This window comes from Triturus cristatus, chromosome 7 (assembly GCF_964204655.1).
Source record: "Triturus cristatus chromosome 7, aTriCri1.1, whole genome shotgun sequence".
NCBI classification, from domain to species: Eukaryota; Metazoa; Chordata; class Amphibia; order Caudata; family Salamandridae; genus Triturus; species Triturus cristatus.
This window is the reverse complement of record NC_140590.1, coordinates 19,802,751-19,819,246: the sequence shown is the minus strand read 5'-3', so window position 1 is coordinate 19,819,246 and position 16,496 is coordinate 19,802,751. Positions and strand designations below refer to the sequence as shown.

General features: G+C 47.6%; 2 protein-coding genes across 2 annotated transcripts in view; one reads left to right on the top strand and one right to left on the bottom strand.

The window, feature by feature from the left end:
* The window catches only part of LOC146808704 (uncharacterized), a 509,741-nt gene extending 497,168 nt beyond the window's left edge, over positions 1-12,573 (top strand). Inside the window, exon 3 of the transcript XR_014966228.1 lies at positions 12,117-12,573. The gene's annotated coding sequence lies outside the window, so the exon portion shown is untranslated. The remainder of the gene's footprint in view (positions 1-12,116) is intronic.
* Positions 1-16,496, bottom strand: part of LOC146808703 (phospholipase A2 inhibitor and Ly6/PLAUR domain-containing protein-like) — a 198,820-nt gene that overhangs the window by 66,814 nt on the left and 115,510 nt on the right. The gene's annotated exons all lie outside the window — the stretch shown is intronic.

Here is a 16,496-nt window from a genome sequence, read left to right as displayed (position 1 = left end):
CAACATGTGTCTGTGTGTAGATTGACAACGCACACTGTTCCGCACACCATGCCACATGTGGTTTCGGATGTGAGGTGCGCATGTATGCATGGGACACGGAGTAGCGTGACAAGGACATGTCTGCATCCTCTCAATGAATGTGTGGTGAGTCATGACATGTGCACCTTCATGGCAAGGTGTGTGGGCTGTCCTAGTGTAATGTCATGTGGCTCTAGTGTTCCGCTACCAGTCTCTGCAATCGGCCTCCTACTTCTGCTGATGTGTGGGTGTATGTCACTCCTGTCTTGCGTCTGGCTGTTCACTTGCACTGGGACACAGCTAATCCCATGGCATGGCATGGGGAGGTTCTCAATCTCCGTGTGTAGCTGGGTCTTGGTAGGAGTGTCACCTGGCAGGCATACGTGTCCAGGGCATGTGGCACATACCTCACTCTGTATGTAGCATATGTGTATAGACAGAATAACATGTGCTCAGTACAAATTATTTGTTGTTGTGGTGCACTCACTCTTCCTTGTCACTTCCAAATTACTGCAGAGCGCCGCCTCTTCCCTGAGCAATGCCGGACTTGGCTGCCATGCGGGAGAATGATCGGAGCCGGTGCTACCGCTTCCCACGACGGTTGATTCTGGAGTTGACGGCGAGACTGGCACCACACCTGCAACCGCTGCACAGGTATCGTACGGCACTGACACCCAAGCTGAAGGTAATGGCAGCCCTACATTTTCTAGCCACGGGTACCTTTCAAAATACCATAGCTCATGTTGGTGGCATGTCCCAGAGCATGTTCTGCCGTGTGCTGCATGATTTCTTAGAGGCCATGTTGATTCACCTGGATGACTTCATCAAGTTCCCAACCCCTGAACAGATGACTGGGGTCAAGCGTGGATTCTATGCCCTGGGAGGGATGCCCCATGTCATTGGGTCCATAGATGGGACACATGTAGCTTTGGTACCACCACACGCACGGGAGGTAGCGTACCGCAATCGGAAGCACTACCACTCCATCAATGCCCTTGTGGTGTGTCTGTCCAACATGGTGATTTCACATGTCTGTGCTCGTTTTCCAGGATCAGCACACGATGCCTACATCATGAGGCGTAGCAGGATGCCTGAAATGATGATGCAGCTGCGCAACGAACAAGCATGTGTTGTTGGTGGGTACAGTCTGTCTGTCCTGTATTTTGCATAGCCTACCAGCACGACCGCTTCACCACTTCTAACGATGTCCATGTGCTTCCCATGTAGGGGACGCTGGCTATCCCAACATGCCATGGCTGCTCACACCTCTCCGCAACCCCATCACCGCGGCCCAGCTCCGCTTCAACACCGCCCATGGCCGGACAAGGCGAGTGATAGAGAGGACGTTTGGCCCGCTGAAGAGCCGATTTCGGTGCCTCCACAAGACCGGCGGCGTGCTCCCATATACCCCTGCAAAGGTCTGCAAAATCTTCATAGTCTGCTGCATGCTGCACAACATGGCAGTTGAGAAAGCTGTGCCACTCATCCTGGATCAAGATGACGAGGACCATCCACCCGTGGAGGACGAAGGGCTTGGCAATGGGGCTAGTGATGTGGAGGATGTGGAGCCGCAAGAGGACATCCGGACTCGGCTCATACGCGACTTCTTTGCTTAGTGGTGAGTACCAGTGTCTGAGTGTGCACGCATTGGTCCCAGTGTGGCATGTGTTGTGATGTGTGTCTCCACCTGCATGTATGGCACGTGAGTCAGAGGTGTGTGTGGGTGTGTCACTGGAGTGATGGTGCCAGTGATGGTTGTATTTCCCCAGTCATAATTGTGACCTAGCATGTTGTCATCCATACATGTGTCGAGTAAATGCACATGCAAGTGGCTGTGCTTTTTGTGGCTGACTTCTTGTGTGTCTCTCTTCCCCAGGTACTTGCGCAAGCCGTCTGCTGCTTGCATTGTTGTGGCACTGCTATTCCTCATGGACACGTCATCGTGTGCTGACTCAGCGTTACAGGCACGGACACATTTGGAAGTCTCCATAGGGTAAGGGATGCATCAGGGGTGTATTGGGTGTGGCAGTTGTTCACTATGTATGCACACTGCCCCTGTCAATGCTTGGTTCCTCTGCAGACATGTAGCATCACCATGGTACACATAACATGCAGCTGGGTACACCTGAATAGATGGTCAGACTTGTTTACAGTCATCAGTGATGGGATAGTGGATTGTGATGATGGCATCAATGTGTGTAACACTGCCCTCAGTCACATACGGTTTGCATTGGCTTGACATGGTGTGGGACTTCTACATCAGCGGATCTATGGTGTATGGCGGGATCTCCGTGAGCAGCTGTGGGTGTTTAGCTGTTGGCCGACAATTGTGTGCCAGTTCCATGGCTATCACGCATTTGTGCTGCAGAAGGGGGGTGCCAGTGTTGGACCCACATGTTACTCCACATGAAGTGTTCATGTGTACTTCAAGTTGCCTCTGCAATCCCGAAAACATGACTAATAAAGGTGTCCCTATGCCTCCAAGGTGCCTCTTCTCAATCAATGCTGGTGTGTTGCCACGGTGCATCCAGCATGTTTGGCATGGTTTCCCCTGATAGAGGCTATGTGTCTATGTGTTGAGTAGCAAGATGCAAGCTGTGTGTGTGGGCTGAGACTGTGTATTATGCATGATGTCCATGACTGTGTGGGTATTGTGACATGTGCCATCCCCATACATCCAACGTTGGCCAGGCCCCCATTCTCTGCATCCACCGGACTCAAGCTTGCAGGACATGGTTCTGCCACCTGTCTACACATACCTGGGTGCCCCCCAGGACACTGGACTGGATCCCTGACCTCTGCGCATGACTGTTGCTGTACTCAATGTGTCTGTCAGCACGGTTGTTCGGCCACCCCCTCAGCTGGTTGGGCCCATCACGGGTGTGTGTGGTGCTCCATGTCTGTCTTGCCTAATACACTGTGGCCCGTGTGTCCTGTGCCAGACTCAGGCCCCAGGGTGTGGATGGTTGAAGTCAAAAGAGAACTCTGGCATGTTTAGACTTTACAAGACACATGTAAGGTAATAATGCAACCAGCAGGCATCTTCTCTTCATGGTGTGAATTTTTATTTGGGGGGGGGGGTATGACGTGAGGGGCTTTCCGGGAGTTTGGAATCCAAAGTTCAGTAGGGGAGTTGGTGTCCTTGCCATTGGAAGTCCTCAGAGTCCATGCCACAGTCTTTGTCTACATTGGTCAGACAGTGACCAGCAAGGCCATGTGGCAGAGAATGTCTCTTGATGCTGTGATGCTGTTGCTCCAGTGGGCCAGGTGCCAGGCCAGGTGTCCTGGGAGATGGTGATGTTGCGCCGACCCTCACGGTCTTTTCCGTGGATGACCCGCCCTCCTGCGGGGACCCTCAGAAGCAGGCCGTGACGACGTCTGGGATGCTCCATCGGATGTTTCCTCCTCCTCCTCCTGATCCCTCCCTGTGGGTGGTGATGTTCTCCGCCTTCAGGCACAGGGAGGGTCGGCCATGTTGTCTGCCATCCGACGGAGTGTATCGTGAATTCCCGTGTACGCCGTCACGAGCTCAGCCTGTCCGTCCTCCATCCTCCGTTGGTGTTGCAGTAGACAGGGTGTCTCCTGGGATGTGGCAGGAGTGGGGGTGGTGGTTGGCACAGTTGTACCTGACGCAGGTGCTGCAGGTGGTTGGACACCAGAGGTGCCAGGTTGGTCGGGGTCGTCCACAGAGTGGTGAGAGTCGTCGCTGCCGGTGGGATCGGGCTCCCGCAGATCCGGGTCCTGTGAGTCTTCCCCCCCAGTGTTGGGGGGTGAACCACGACATTGACCTGTGTGTGAGAGAGACAATGTTAATTTTGGTCCATGCAACATCCATGTTTCATCAGTTTCAAAGTTGGCACTTTTCCTCTTGGAATTAGGATCTGTCTTGCATTCCACTCACAGTGCCCTTGTGCATGGGTGTGTCCCTTGGGCACCACTTTGGCCCCTTCAACTATGTGTGGCACAGTCTTACTTGCTGCGTCAAGTGTGACTGCAGTCAGCAGTGGAGTGGGCAGGTGTGGCGAGCCATGCATTGGCGCCTTCCGTGTAGCACTGTACATGTGCACATGGAGTGGATCCACACACTTATATAATGCAGGTAGCTGTCGTTGTGCTCGTGAACAGGTTGTGACATGGCCCTGTGTTTTGCCATGGAGAAGAGGGGGGGTTCTGGCACTGGCCACCCTTGGCTACATGCACGCAGTCTACCTGCTGACGAGCAGACATTCCCACACACCACACGGCTGATTTGCTCTCCCTGTGTCTCCCTCCCTCTCTGTCCCCCTCTCCCTCCCTCTCTGTCCCCCTCTCCCTCCCTCTGTGTGTCAGCCTCCTCCCTCTGTCCGTCTTCCTGTGTCTCCCTCCCTCTCTGTCCCCCTCTCCCTCCCTCTCTGTCCCCCTCTCCCTCCCTCTCTGTCCCCCTCTCCCTCCCTCTCTGTCCCCCTCTCCCTCCCTCTGTGTGTCACCCTCTGTCACCTCAGCCCAGCTTCCTAGACACACACTTTTTCCAGTCCTTTGAATGGCCCTTGGCTTGTTTATGTGAGTTTGTTTCTGATCTCCAGGCTTCCATTGGGTGTAGTGTCTGTGTGTGCGCTGCTGCTGTGGTTGTGTGTGCTGCCACTCTTTCACACTGTTGGCTGTTCATTAGCTGCTGTCATGTGCAAAACAGTGCCTTCACCCCCATGTGTTGATGCAAGGCGTCTGCCATTTGCTGGCGAGTCTTTCCTGTGTGGGGACACACTGTTTGTCTGGCTGTGACCTGGGCCATATGGGCAGAGGGCATTGTTGTCTGCTTCTGAGTTGCACTATGTGAATTTTTGGGGCCCACCCTCCCGCCATCCGGGTTACCGTGTCATGTGTTGGTGTCTTCTGTGGCCTGTGACTTGACATTGTCCAGCTGGGTGCATGGGGCATGGTGGCGGCAGTGGCATGTGCATGTTCATGGAGTGTGGTTGCGTCATGCGATAGGTTGGGGTGGTTGCGTGCCTGTTAGTGATTTTGGTTGTGGATGACGTTCCCCCCATGTGAGGTGCGTTGTTTGTGTACTCACCCGGGTCTCGGAGGCCTCCTAATCCTTCGACTGCCTCCACCGGCTGTATGGCCATCACCCTCTCCTCCCAGGGCTGGTAGTGTACGGGTCTGCGGGAGGGCCCTCCTCCAGTGGCGTTGGCCTGGTTGTGTTCCTCCAGCATCTTGGCTCGGACCCTCCTCCGCAGATCGTACCACCTGGCTTGGCATTCCTGCCTGGTCCTTCTGGTGTCCCCAACAGCATTCACAGCATCGATGATGGTCTGCCACATGGCTGTTTTTGCTGCCATGCTGGTGTGTCTGACCAATGTTCCAAAGAGCTGTGGCTCGACTCTGAGGATTTCATCGACAAGAACCTCCAACTCTCGGTTACTGAACTTTGGATTCTTGGTTGTGGGCATGGTGAGGGGTGTGGATGGTGGGGGGGGTGTGTGGATGGTTGTGGGTGTGTGGGTGTGGTTGTGCAGGTGTGTGTGTGTGTGGTTGTGATGAGGGGGTGTTTGTGAAGGTGGTTGTGTGAAGGTGTGCAAGTGTAAGGTGTGGTGAAGCTTGTAGTATGGTTCTGTGGTGTCTGGCAGCAGTGAGTCTGTTGCAAAGGCTCATGGTTTGTGTGTATGGGCCCTTTTTATTGGACCATTGGTGGGTGTGGCTGTGTTTGAAGTTTGGGTGGGTGTGTTATAAGGAGTGGTGGTGTTTTGGGCCTCTGTTTGTTTTTGGCAGTTGCAGGTCAGTGAAGGTGTTTTTTTAGTGTTTGTTGGCCATGTTTAGTGGCTTTGTGCCATTCGAATAGTGTATTCTTGTGTTGTTTTGTTTTGTCCTGGTTGTGTACGTGTGTTTTGAGCGTGTGTGTACGGTGTGTACATGGGCCATTTGGTTGTACGGTGCTGTCCTTGTGTGTGGCTTGGTACGACTCGTACATGCGGTTGTGATGTTGGGGCCTGGGGTGCGCTCCGTACTTAGGAGGTTGTGGTGGGGGTGCGACTCTGACGTACTGGGGTGTACATACACGGTGGTACGACACGTACAGGGGTGGGGGTACGACTCGGACGTACTGGGGTGTACATACACGGTGGTATGACACATACAGGGGTGGGGGTACGACGCGAACGTACTGGGGTGTACATGCACGGGTGGGGGTTCGACACGTACAGGGGTGGGGGTACGATGCGAACGTACAGGGGTGTACATACACGGTGGTACGACACGTACAGGGGTGGGGGTACGACTCTGACATACTGGGGTGTACATACACGGTGGTACGACACATACAGGGGTGGGGGTACGACGCAAACGTACTGGGGTGTACATGCACGGGGGTAGGACACGTACAGGGGTGGGGGTACGACGCAAACGTACTGGGGTGTACATGCACGGGTGGGGGTTCGACACGTACAGGGGTGTGGGTACGACGCGAACATACAGGGGTGTACATACACGGTGGTACGACACGTACAGGGGTGGGGGTACGACTCGGACATACTGGGGTGTACATACACGGTGGTACGACACGTACAGGGGTGGGGGTACGACGCGAACGTACAGGGGTGTACATACACGGTGGTACGACACATACAGGGGTGGGGGTACGACTCTGACGTACTGGGGTGCACATACACGGTGGTACGACACGTACTGGGGTGGGGGTACGACGCGAACGTACTGGGGTGTACATGCACGGGGGTAGGACACGTACAGGGGTGGGGGTACGACGCGAACGTACTGGGGTGTACATGCACGGGTGGGGGTTCGACACGTACAAGGGTGTGGGTACGACGCGAACGTACAGGGGTGTACATACACGGTGGTACGACACGTACAGGGGTGGGGGTACGACTCTGACGTACTGGGGTGTACATACACGGTGGTACGACACGTACAGGGGTGGGGGTACGACTCGGACGTACTGGGGTGTACATACACGGTGGTACGACACGTACAGGGGTGGGGGTACGACGCAAACGTACTGGGGTGTACATGCACGGGGGTAGGACATGTACAGGGGTGGGGGTACGACGCGAACGTACTGGGGTGTACATGCACGGGTGGGGGTTCGACACGTACACGGGTGTACATACAATGGGGGGTGTGTACATTAACAGGGAGTGCGACTCGAACGTATGGGTGCTGGGGGGAGTGTTGGGCGCGTATGCGGGGACATGTCTCCATGGTTGCAATGGGAGTTCGGTGCGGACGGTGTTTTTACCATACGGTTGTGAGATCGGACGCACGGGTTGGATCGTGATTCCTCGGTCGGAATTGACTTTTCACATTTGTACGGTAAATCGTCCGAGGACGTGTCGGACACATTTTCCGACCCGAGGACGTGTGGGGAAATATTCCGAATGCGGTTCGTATGGACTTTTTACCATGCGAATCGTGATTGCCAGTTTGTACGGCACTTGTACAATTCGTACGGTAAAAAGACCGGATACGAGTCGTACGGGCTATTTTTTTACGGGATCGTAATCGGCACCATAGTGTACCCTGGTGTATGTAGGTGTTTTCACTGTATTCTAAGTGTCTTGCAGCATAGCACTGGCTCCAGACCTGGTTAGTCAGAGTCAATTATCGCCAGTACCCGTCAGCAAAATGTTGGGGGCACAGGATGACTTTGCAAAAAGGCCTCTTTCGGCTCCTTTGTTGGTTGTTTGTGCACATCTCTTGCTTCTTTCTGTACCTTTCTTTCTCTTTCTGGACTTCTGTTTCCTCTTTCTGCATTTCTCTTGCTTCTTTCTATGCCTTTCTTCCTCTTTCTGCACATGTCCTACCTTTGTAGGCATAGTTAGAAATTAGCATTTAAAAAACCTTTGAAATTCACTGAAAAATCCCCAGGTTTCAGGGACATAATAGTTAGAAATTAGCATTTAAAAAACCATTGAAATTCACTGAAAAACCCATCGGTTTCAGGGACATTATAGTTAGAAATTAGCATTTACAAAACCTTAGAAATTCACTGGAAAAAACCACAGGTTTCAGGGATGTTATAGTTAGTTGGACATTTTACTCTTACAAAACTAGAGAAATTCGGCCGTTATAGTTAGTTCAGCTAACTATAACTCGTGCCCCTGCAATGCACTGCTGATAACGTCACATATTACACTGTTTTTTTCAGTGAATATAAATATATATATATATATAGGTTCATTTTTATTTTTATAATAGTGTTAGTAAATGTCTTTTTTGGGAGTTTATAGTTTTTATATTGATTTAATTTGTTAATTTATTTACTGTTTTGCATTTGATTAGTTAAGATTTTTATATTTTTATGTTACATATATATATATTTATATATATATATATATATATATATATATAAATATTTTCACTTAAAAAACCATAGGTTTCACACATGTTATAGTTAGCTGGACATTTCCCTCATAAAAAACCAATGAAATTCCCCCGTTATAGTTAGTGCAGGCAACTATAACTCACGCGACCGCAATCCTCTGCTGATGATGTCAGATATTTGCGAGACATTTGCGCCACCGTTGTGTCACTTCTGTGACGCAGCGGCGGCGTAAACCATGCGCCATGTTGCGCCTTATTTACAACGTGACGCATTTAGGGAGATGCGTCACGTTGTAAAGCCCTGCGCTACATTAAACCTGCGTCAGGTTTAATGTATGCAGGGTGGGCGTTCCGTCGGAAGAAGCCTTGGAAAAGTGACGCAGTGAAATCTACAAGATTTCACTCAGTCACTTTTCCGACGCTGCTGCGTCAAAACCCTGCGCCTGCTTGAAGCAGGCGTAAGGCACGACGCAGAATGTTCGGTATGGGCAGTCCCTGAGCATTGCTGGAGTTGCGTCGTGCTTGCGACACGACTCCAGCAATGCGCCGCCCTTATGCCATCAGACGTGTCACGCATCTGTTTATCGTTGTGCAGTGATGCGCTGCATTGTAAATGCGGCGCATCTGTGGTGGCGCAAGGGTAAACTTGCGTGACGCATCTTTCCTGGAGCATCCCTGCTGATTTGCAGGGATGCGCCAGGGAACGTAAATCTGCCCCTAAGGATTTTATCTGGCAAGAGGATTTCTTGTTAATGACAATGGACATTACAGCATTATATACTAGCATCAATCACAAAGATGGGACGAGAGCTGTTCAACATTACCTCAACAGAAGACACATAGAACAAGAACAACATAGTAAAATGTTGATAAATATGACTGAATATTTCTTAAATAATAAAAAAAAAAAATCTAAATTCATTGTTTCATGGAACTGTGGATGAAGCAAAAGAGTTTGTAAACAATTTAAATGCAAATTATCTTAATTTGGAGTTCACTGTGCAGATCTGTCCTGAAAAAGTTATATTCTTAGATGTTGAGGTATATATTAAAGAAGGGGTAATGGAAACCAAAGCACATAAAAAACCAATGGCGGGAAACTCAGTTCTACATGCCTCTAGTGCCCACCCTCAACACCTTATTCAGAGTATCCCCTATGGGGAAATGATAAGGTTCAATAGAATTTGCAGGAACTCTCAAGACTTACACACAGCGCAGCAGGAGAGTAAAGACAGGGTTCTACAGCGGGGCTACTCCAAAAAATGCATTGAGATGGCAATCAAAAAGAGTATGAAATTCACTAGGGCGGAGCTATTAACAGCAAAGCCACCATCAGTTGCCACCTCTAATACAAACACAGAGACACAAAGCATCAATAAAGAAAGTGACACCTTTAAGATGATTCTGGGATATAGCAAACAAGAAAAAGAGATATATCAAATCATCAAAAGAAATTGGCCTATCTTAATTAATGATCCTGTGATAGGCCATTTGCTACCCAGAAAACCAACACTAACTTACAGCAGAGCAGCTTCAATGAAGGATGAACTTGTGCAAAACTATCCAATTGACAAGACACAGGGGATTTGGCTCTAAAGCAGAAATGGCTTTACAAAATGCAAAACATGTAAGGCAAGCCAAGTCGGTATCAGCAAAACTTCATACACTACTCCTTTCAGCACCGAAGAAATAATCATTGACAAAGCTTTAACCTGTAAGGCGGGCCATGTAGTTTATGTTCGCAAGTGCCCCTGTGGTTTGAAATACGTGGGAAGTACCAAACTACAGGGGCACAAAAAAATATTGCAACACATCCGGGCTATAAAAATGCAGATCAGACATACCCAGTGGCCCGCCATTGCAGGGAGAAACATCAATCAGACCCCAATCAATCAATCAATCATTGGCATTTATAAAGCGCGCTACTCACCCGTAAGGGTCTCAGGTGCTGGGGGGGAGGGGGTTATTGCTCGTACAGCCAGGTCTTGAGCTGCCTTCTGAAGGAGAGGTGGTCCTGTGTTAAGCGGAGATGGCTGGGGAGAGAGTTCCAGGTCTTCGCTGCGAGGTAGGAAAAAGATTTGCCTCCGGCGGTGGCTTTGCGGATGCGGGGGACGGCTGCCAGGGCTTGTTCGGTCGATCGCAGGGTGCGGGTGGGTATGTAGAAGGAGACGCGGTGGTTGATGAGTTTGGGTCCTTGGTTGTGAAGGGCTTTGTGTGCGTGGGTTAGGAGTCTGAACGTGATCCTCTTGCTGACTGGGAGCCAGTGAAGCTTTTCCAGGTGTCCGGAGATGTGGTGGTGGCTCGGGACGTCCAGGATGAGGCGTGCGGCGGCGTTCTGGATTCCTGAACACCTAAAATATTATCTGATTGTTGCAATACCTAACATCAAAAGGGGTGGCGACAGGGAAAAAGCTTTGCGTCGGCTAGAAACCAACCATTTTTGGAGCTAGACTCCAAGCACCCTGGGGGGCTCAATATGACTGAAGATCTTCAGGAGACAAGAGGAAAAATAAATCAGCTACTAAAGGGTATTTTACCATTAATGACATTTGAACAACTGTCACACACCCAAGACATAAGCAGCAAGCCTCAAGATCACTATAACGAAAACCATTAGGGTTACTATTCACATTGACCATGTTTTTAACCTTTTTTTAACACTTTTACACACGATGAGGACAATTTGGCACTCGCACTTTTATTAACACTGCACTTTCTAATGAAAAGCCCTATACATCACAACTGCTCTGATACTAACACCAGCTCATTCCAAAACAGGAACAACACAAAGTCTACATGGTTTTGACAATATTAGCGTCATACATTTCTAACCAGTGACATATTGCTCAATTTGCACATTTTTGATAATCAACTTTTAAAAAAAAATTGCGTAATGAGTATTTGTAGCCTTGGCATTTTTTAACCTAAACCGATTTTATGATGTTTTCAGAATCAGGTTCTAAATGTGCATTTATGCCATGATAAAACATTAAGGGGCAGATTTACAAGCCCCTTGCGAGACATTTACGCCGCCGTTGCGTCACTTCTGTGATGCAGCGGCGGCGTAAACCATGCGCCATGTTGAGCCTTATTTACAACGTGACGCATCTAGGGAGATGCGTCACGTTTTAAAGCCCTGCGCTGCATTAAATCTGCATCAGGTTTAATGTATGCAGGGTGGGCATTCCGTCGGAAAAAGCCTCGGAAAAGTGACACAGTGAAATCTACAAGATTTCACTGAGTCACTTTTCCGACGCTGCTGCGTCAAAACCCTGCACCTGCTTGAAGCAGGCGTAAGGTATGACGCAGCATGTTAGGTATGGGCAGCCCCTGAGCATTGCTAGAGTTGCGTCGTGCTTGTGACATGACTCCAGCAATGCGCGGCTGCTGGAGCGAGGTTTTCCCTAAGAATTGTATACCTCCTCCATTTCTTCATTTTTAAATAACATGAATAATTGATTAACATTAATAGTAATAATTGTTTGCTGTCGTTAATTAATCAACATTACTAATTAGAAAATACACGTGGGAATCTCATTTGCATGGCCTAACTGATACGTAAACTAATTTCGTACGCATACTAATGTCAGATATTTAGAATTTGCATGATATATGTTGCTTTTGTGATGTGATTTGTGAATCGTGCTTTAAATTGTGAGTATAAACTGCAATGCGTGTTGCTTTTGCTAGATAAATACACACACATAGAGGGGTTAGTGAGGGAATAACATTTTAATAGTCATTTCCATGTATTAATTACATTTTATGTTTCTTTGCTTAAGTTGACCTTTCTGGAGTGGCCACAAAATGGCTGCCGTCCCTATTTTGACGCACAGACAAGACACAGAAGTCACTGAGTGGAGTGCGCCTGCGCTAAAAGATGAGCAACAATAACCTCGTCCTGACCCCAGGCAGACTGTACCCGTGAAGGACATCCTGGGAGGAGCGCCTAGCATCAAACAAAGGACTTTCTTAAACTATGAACTGTTATAATTGATGACACTAAGGACACAACCCCGCATGGGAATCAACCTGCCCTGAATGGACTAGAAACTGTTGCAAATCTATTTACAAATTGAGAAGCTGCATCTAATGCAACATTTTATGCATGAGAATCAGGAAGAATGATCCTGGATTAACCCATTAAATTTGTTCTGAAACATGTATTGAAACATTTGTTGATAACATTTACTATAAAAGTAGACTAGAGAGGGTAGGATATTAGCGTATTCCTTTTGCACACCATCACTTTACTAGATTGCCCGACGTTATGCTGACGGAGAGGACGGTGACACTGCTGGACAGCTGCTTGCCAGAGACTCTGATGGACTGATCTGATGCCCAATTAACCTACAAACTGATTCTTTTGATTTATGGGCATAGAGACGAAAGATCTGAATTGACATAGAGGACGCCATTTAGCCAGATTAGGTAAATATGCGAACTAAAATATTGAATGCTATATGACTTCCTTATGCTTTAATTAGATAAACATATTATTGCATTTAAAGAACTGTGTCGGGTTATTATTTGAAGTATTTCAATGTATATTGTTTAGAAGAATTAAGGGTTGCTATTCCCAGCAACTGGCTGATCCATGGCCAATAGTATGGGAGGAACTGCTAGGTTATAATGTATTGCGATCCTGGTGAGGCAGGAAAGTATAGGTAAACTTGTCGTTACTCATCAGGTGATTGGTGCACTCTTTCTCCCATTTCCAGCGCATGGAATAAAGAAAGAAACTCCCCTCTCTCTCTCTCTCTCTCGAGGACCATTGATACTGAAAGTAGAATGAATGATCGGTGTTATGGGCCCCACCAGTGAATGAGTGAATGAAATGTGGTCCGGTCTGTAGCGAGGGGATTTGTGGTATTCAGCGCTGGAGCAGTTTTCTTGGTAACAGAATGATGGTTAGCTATTGTTTTGGGTTTAGGGACGATTGCTTGTAAATAGCTTACTGATTATTGATTGGTATTGATTTATGTACTAACACTCTATGTTGAGTCGCGTCGAGTTATATGTTGTTTGCACGGCTTCTGGGATGTAGGAAGTCGGAAGTTTAACAGTTCCGTAGTAGAGCAGAGGCAGATGCTGCTCTCGGGAAAGACGGAATTGTTGTAGCCCTGTAGGTACACAGGGGAAACATGTAACAAGTGAAGTTGCACGGCGCATTGTCTGGGTTCGATTCGGTGACATCGTCGTGTGTTGCCAATAGAGACATTTTCTATATAAGAGAAGTGTGTATGAGAGCGAAGATTACCTGTGAAATTTTGGTCTTTAAGTACCAGGAAACCAATTGGCATACCGATAACGCTTATCACAGAAAATACATTTTCAGCATTTCCTGTTAGAGAGAAAGAAAAGGTGACGACAGAATACCAATGAGAGAGATTCCAGGGGGAGGGTATGTTCATGTTCCATGGACAAGACAGGACATTTTGTCTTTCACAAATGATTTTCCTCGACTACGTGAAAAGACCGTCGAGTGGTACCGGCAAGTAGACAGATTTGTAAAATTGGCAAAGGTATTATGGATTTGATATAATAGTACCAGCAGATTTGTGGACAGAGTGCAAGCTGAGGATAAATTGGCCCACTCAAGAGTATCCTAGGGACCCCTAGACAGGAGCTCCAGACCCAGAGGTAATGAAGAAATATGAGCAGGTTATGGCATTTCTGAAAAATAAGGTACCCCCTAAAGAAACTGATTGGGTAAAAATTGACAGAACCCAACAAGAAAGCAAGGAGTCAGTACATGCATATTATGAGAGACTAATTCAGGCTTTTAAACAGTTCAGTGGAGACGAGAACCTGAGTGATAAAGACTTGAGCCATTTCGTATACAGGTTTGTATATGGTTTACGCCCAGAAATTGGTGATATGATAAAGCAGCATACAGTTGATTGGCAAAATAAGAAAATAGATAAAGTTTTGAGACATGCAAAATATTTCAGTGATGAGATTGAGGCAAAACAACGAAAGCTGAAAGAAAAGGCAATGTGGGCATAGGTAAAGGTAGCCGAACGACAGGAAGCTCAATTGGTAGAACAAGCAAATAATCCAGGAGTTGAGACCCCGATTTGGTACAGGGAAAGGGAAAGGTAATATAGAAGAAGCTAAAAAGAAATTCCCATGTCACAATTGCGGTGAGTTAGGGCATTGGAAATCCGAGTGTAAGAACCCTCCAAATACTAATATTGAAAATCGATCGTTGAATCCACAGGTGCGGAAAGAGGTGGGTGGTCAGCTGCAGCAACAGCAGCAGGTGGTTACTTCCAATAACCAGGTGCCAAAACCACTTTTTCCACAGAAAAGAAACTCAAAGAAGTATAGTAAAGAATCGGGATTCTACAATGAAGAACAGGTAAATAAACCATCACGTGCTCGCACTGTTTCGCAGTACTGGCTGCAACATGATGAGAGTGATTCGGAAATGGATTATTGACGGTGCCGAAGGGAGGAAGAAGAGTGCGTACTTGGCGCAACTCTAGAAGTAGACCAGACAGGACCATTTGTAGATGGGAAGATTAATGATGATAACATTATTTTCCTAGTGGACACTGGCGCTACTCGTTCTACTGTTAGATCAGCTGATGTTAAGAATCTTCCTCTTTCGGATGAAACAATCCAAGTAGTTGGTGTATCTAACGAACAGTTAAAAACACACCTTACAGAACGTGTAAAGGTTAGTATAGGGAAATTTTCTGACATGCACCATTTGTGGTGTGTGACACCAGTCCTGTGAGTTTGCTAGGTAGGGACCTGCTGTGCAAGATGAACTGCACTATATTTTGTACTCCAGATGGAAAAGCTTTTGAAACACTAGATGAGGATGTATTGTACAAAATGACCATCGCTAACAGAGAATGTGAAACTATTGGAACATATGCAATATTTAATCCAGATGAACTGCCTAGGGAATTGAAACTGTCTGTAAAAGCAGAGGTTTGGGATTTTACCGGAGAAGATGTAGGGCTAATGAGAAACGTGGACCCAGTAAAAATTACTGTCAAAGATGGAGTAAGTTATCCGAACATTCCTCAGTATAGATTGACACCTGAAATAATTGAAGGAGTAACTCCAATAATTGAGAAAATGATCAAGCAAGGAATTCTGAGAGAAATATTGAGCAGTCCATGTAACTCACCCATAATGGGCCTGAAAAAGCCAAATGGGAAGTTCAGAATAGTGCAAGACCTGAGAAAGGTAAACAAAATTGTTGTACCATGCTGTCCCAATGTGCAAAATCCATCAGTGATTTTGTATCAGATTCCCCATGATGCAGAATGGTACACATGTGTGCCATGCGTTCTTTTCTATTCCATTGCATCACAACAGTCAGCAAATCTTTGCATTTCGGTTTGGAGACCGTATTTTGGCGTGGTGCCGAATCCCACAGGGGTATACAGAAAGCCCCTCAATATTTAATCAATTGTTGAAAAAGTCATTAGAAAGTCTGCAAATGCCCGAGAGTTCAGTACTAGTGCAGTATATCGACGACCTCCTTGTGGCGTCGAAAACTCGTGAAGCTTGTGAAGTAGACACTATAGCCTTACTAAATCACCTGGCAGATGGAGGACTAAAAGTGTCCCCAGCCACACTGCAGTATTGTAAAAAGGAAGTACAGTATTTGGGACATAACATTGAAAAAGGACTGAGGAAAATAACAATAGACAGAATCAGAATCATAAAAGGAATGAGAGCCCCCATGACTCAAAGAGAAGTGAGAATGTTTCTGGGAATGGTAGGGTACTGCCGCCAGTGGATCAGCAACTTTTCGCTGATCGCAAAACCTCTAGTTCGGCTAACAAGGAGTGATGTAAAAGATTCCCTTGGATTGAATAAGGAAGAATTGGCAGCATTCATTGAAAGATGGATTGTGTGAAGCCCCAGCATTGGGTATGCCTGATTATGAAAAATAATTTGAGTTATATTGCAGTGAAAGAAATGGATGTGCACTTTCTGTGTTAATCCCAACACCGCACCTGCTAAACCGAGCCCCAGCAACAAACACCTGATGTGCATCCTGCTCAACACCCGCTCCGTTCACAGGCATGCCGTCGAACTCTGGAACCTCCTCGACTCGACAGCACCAGACATCGCCTTCCTGACGGAAACCTGGATGAACGCCTCCTCAGCGCCCGACGTCGCCATCGCCGTCC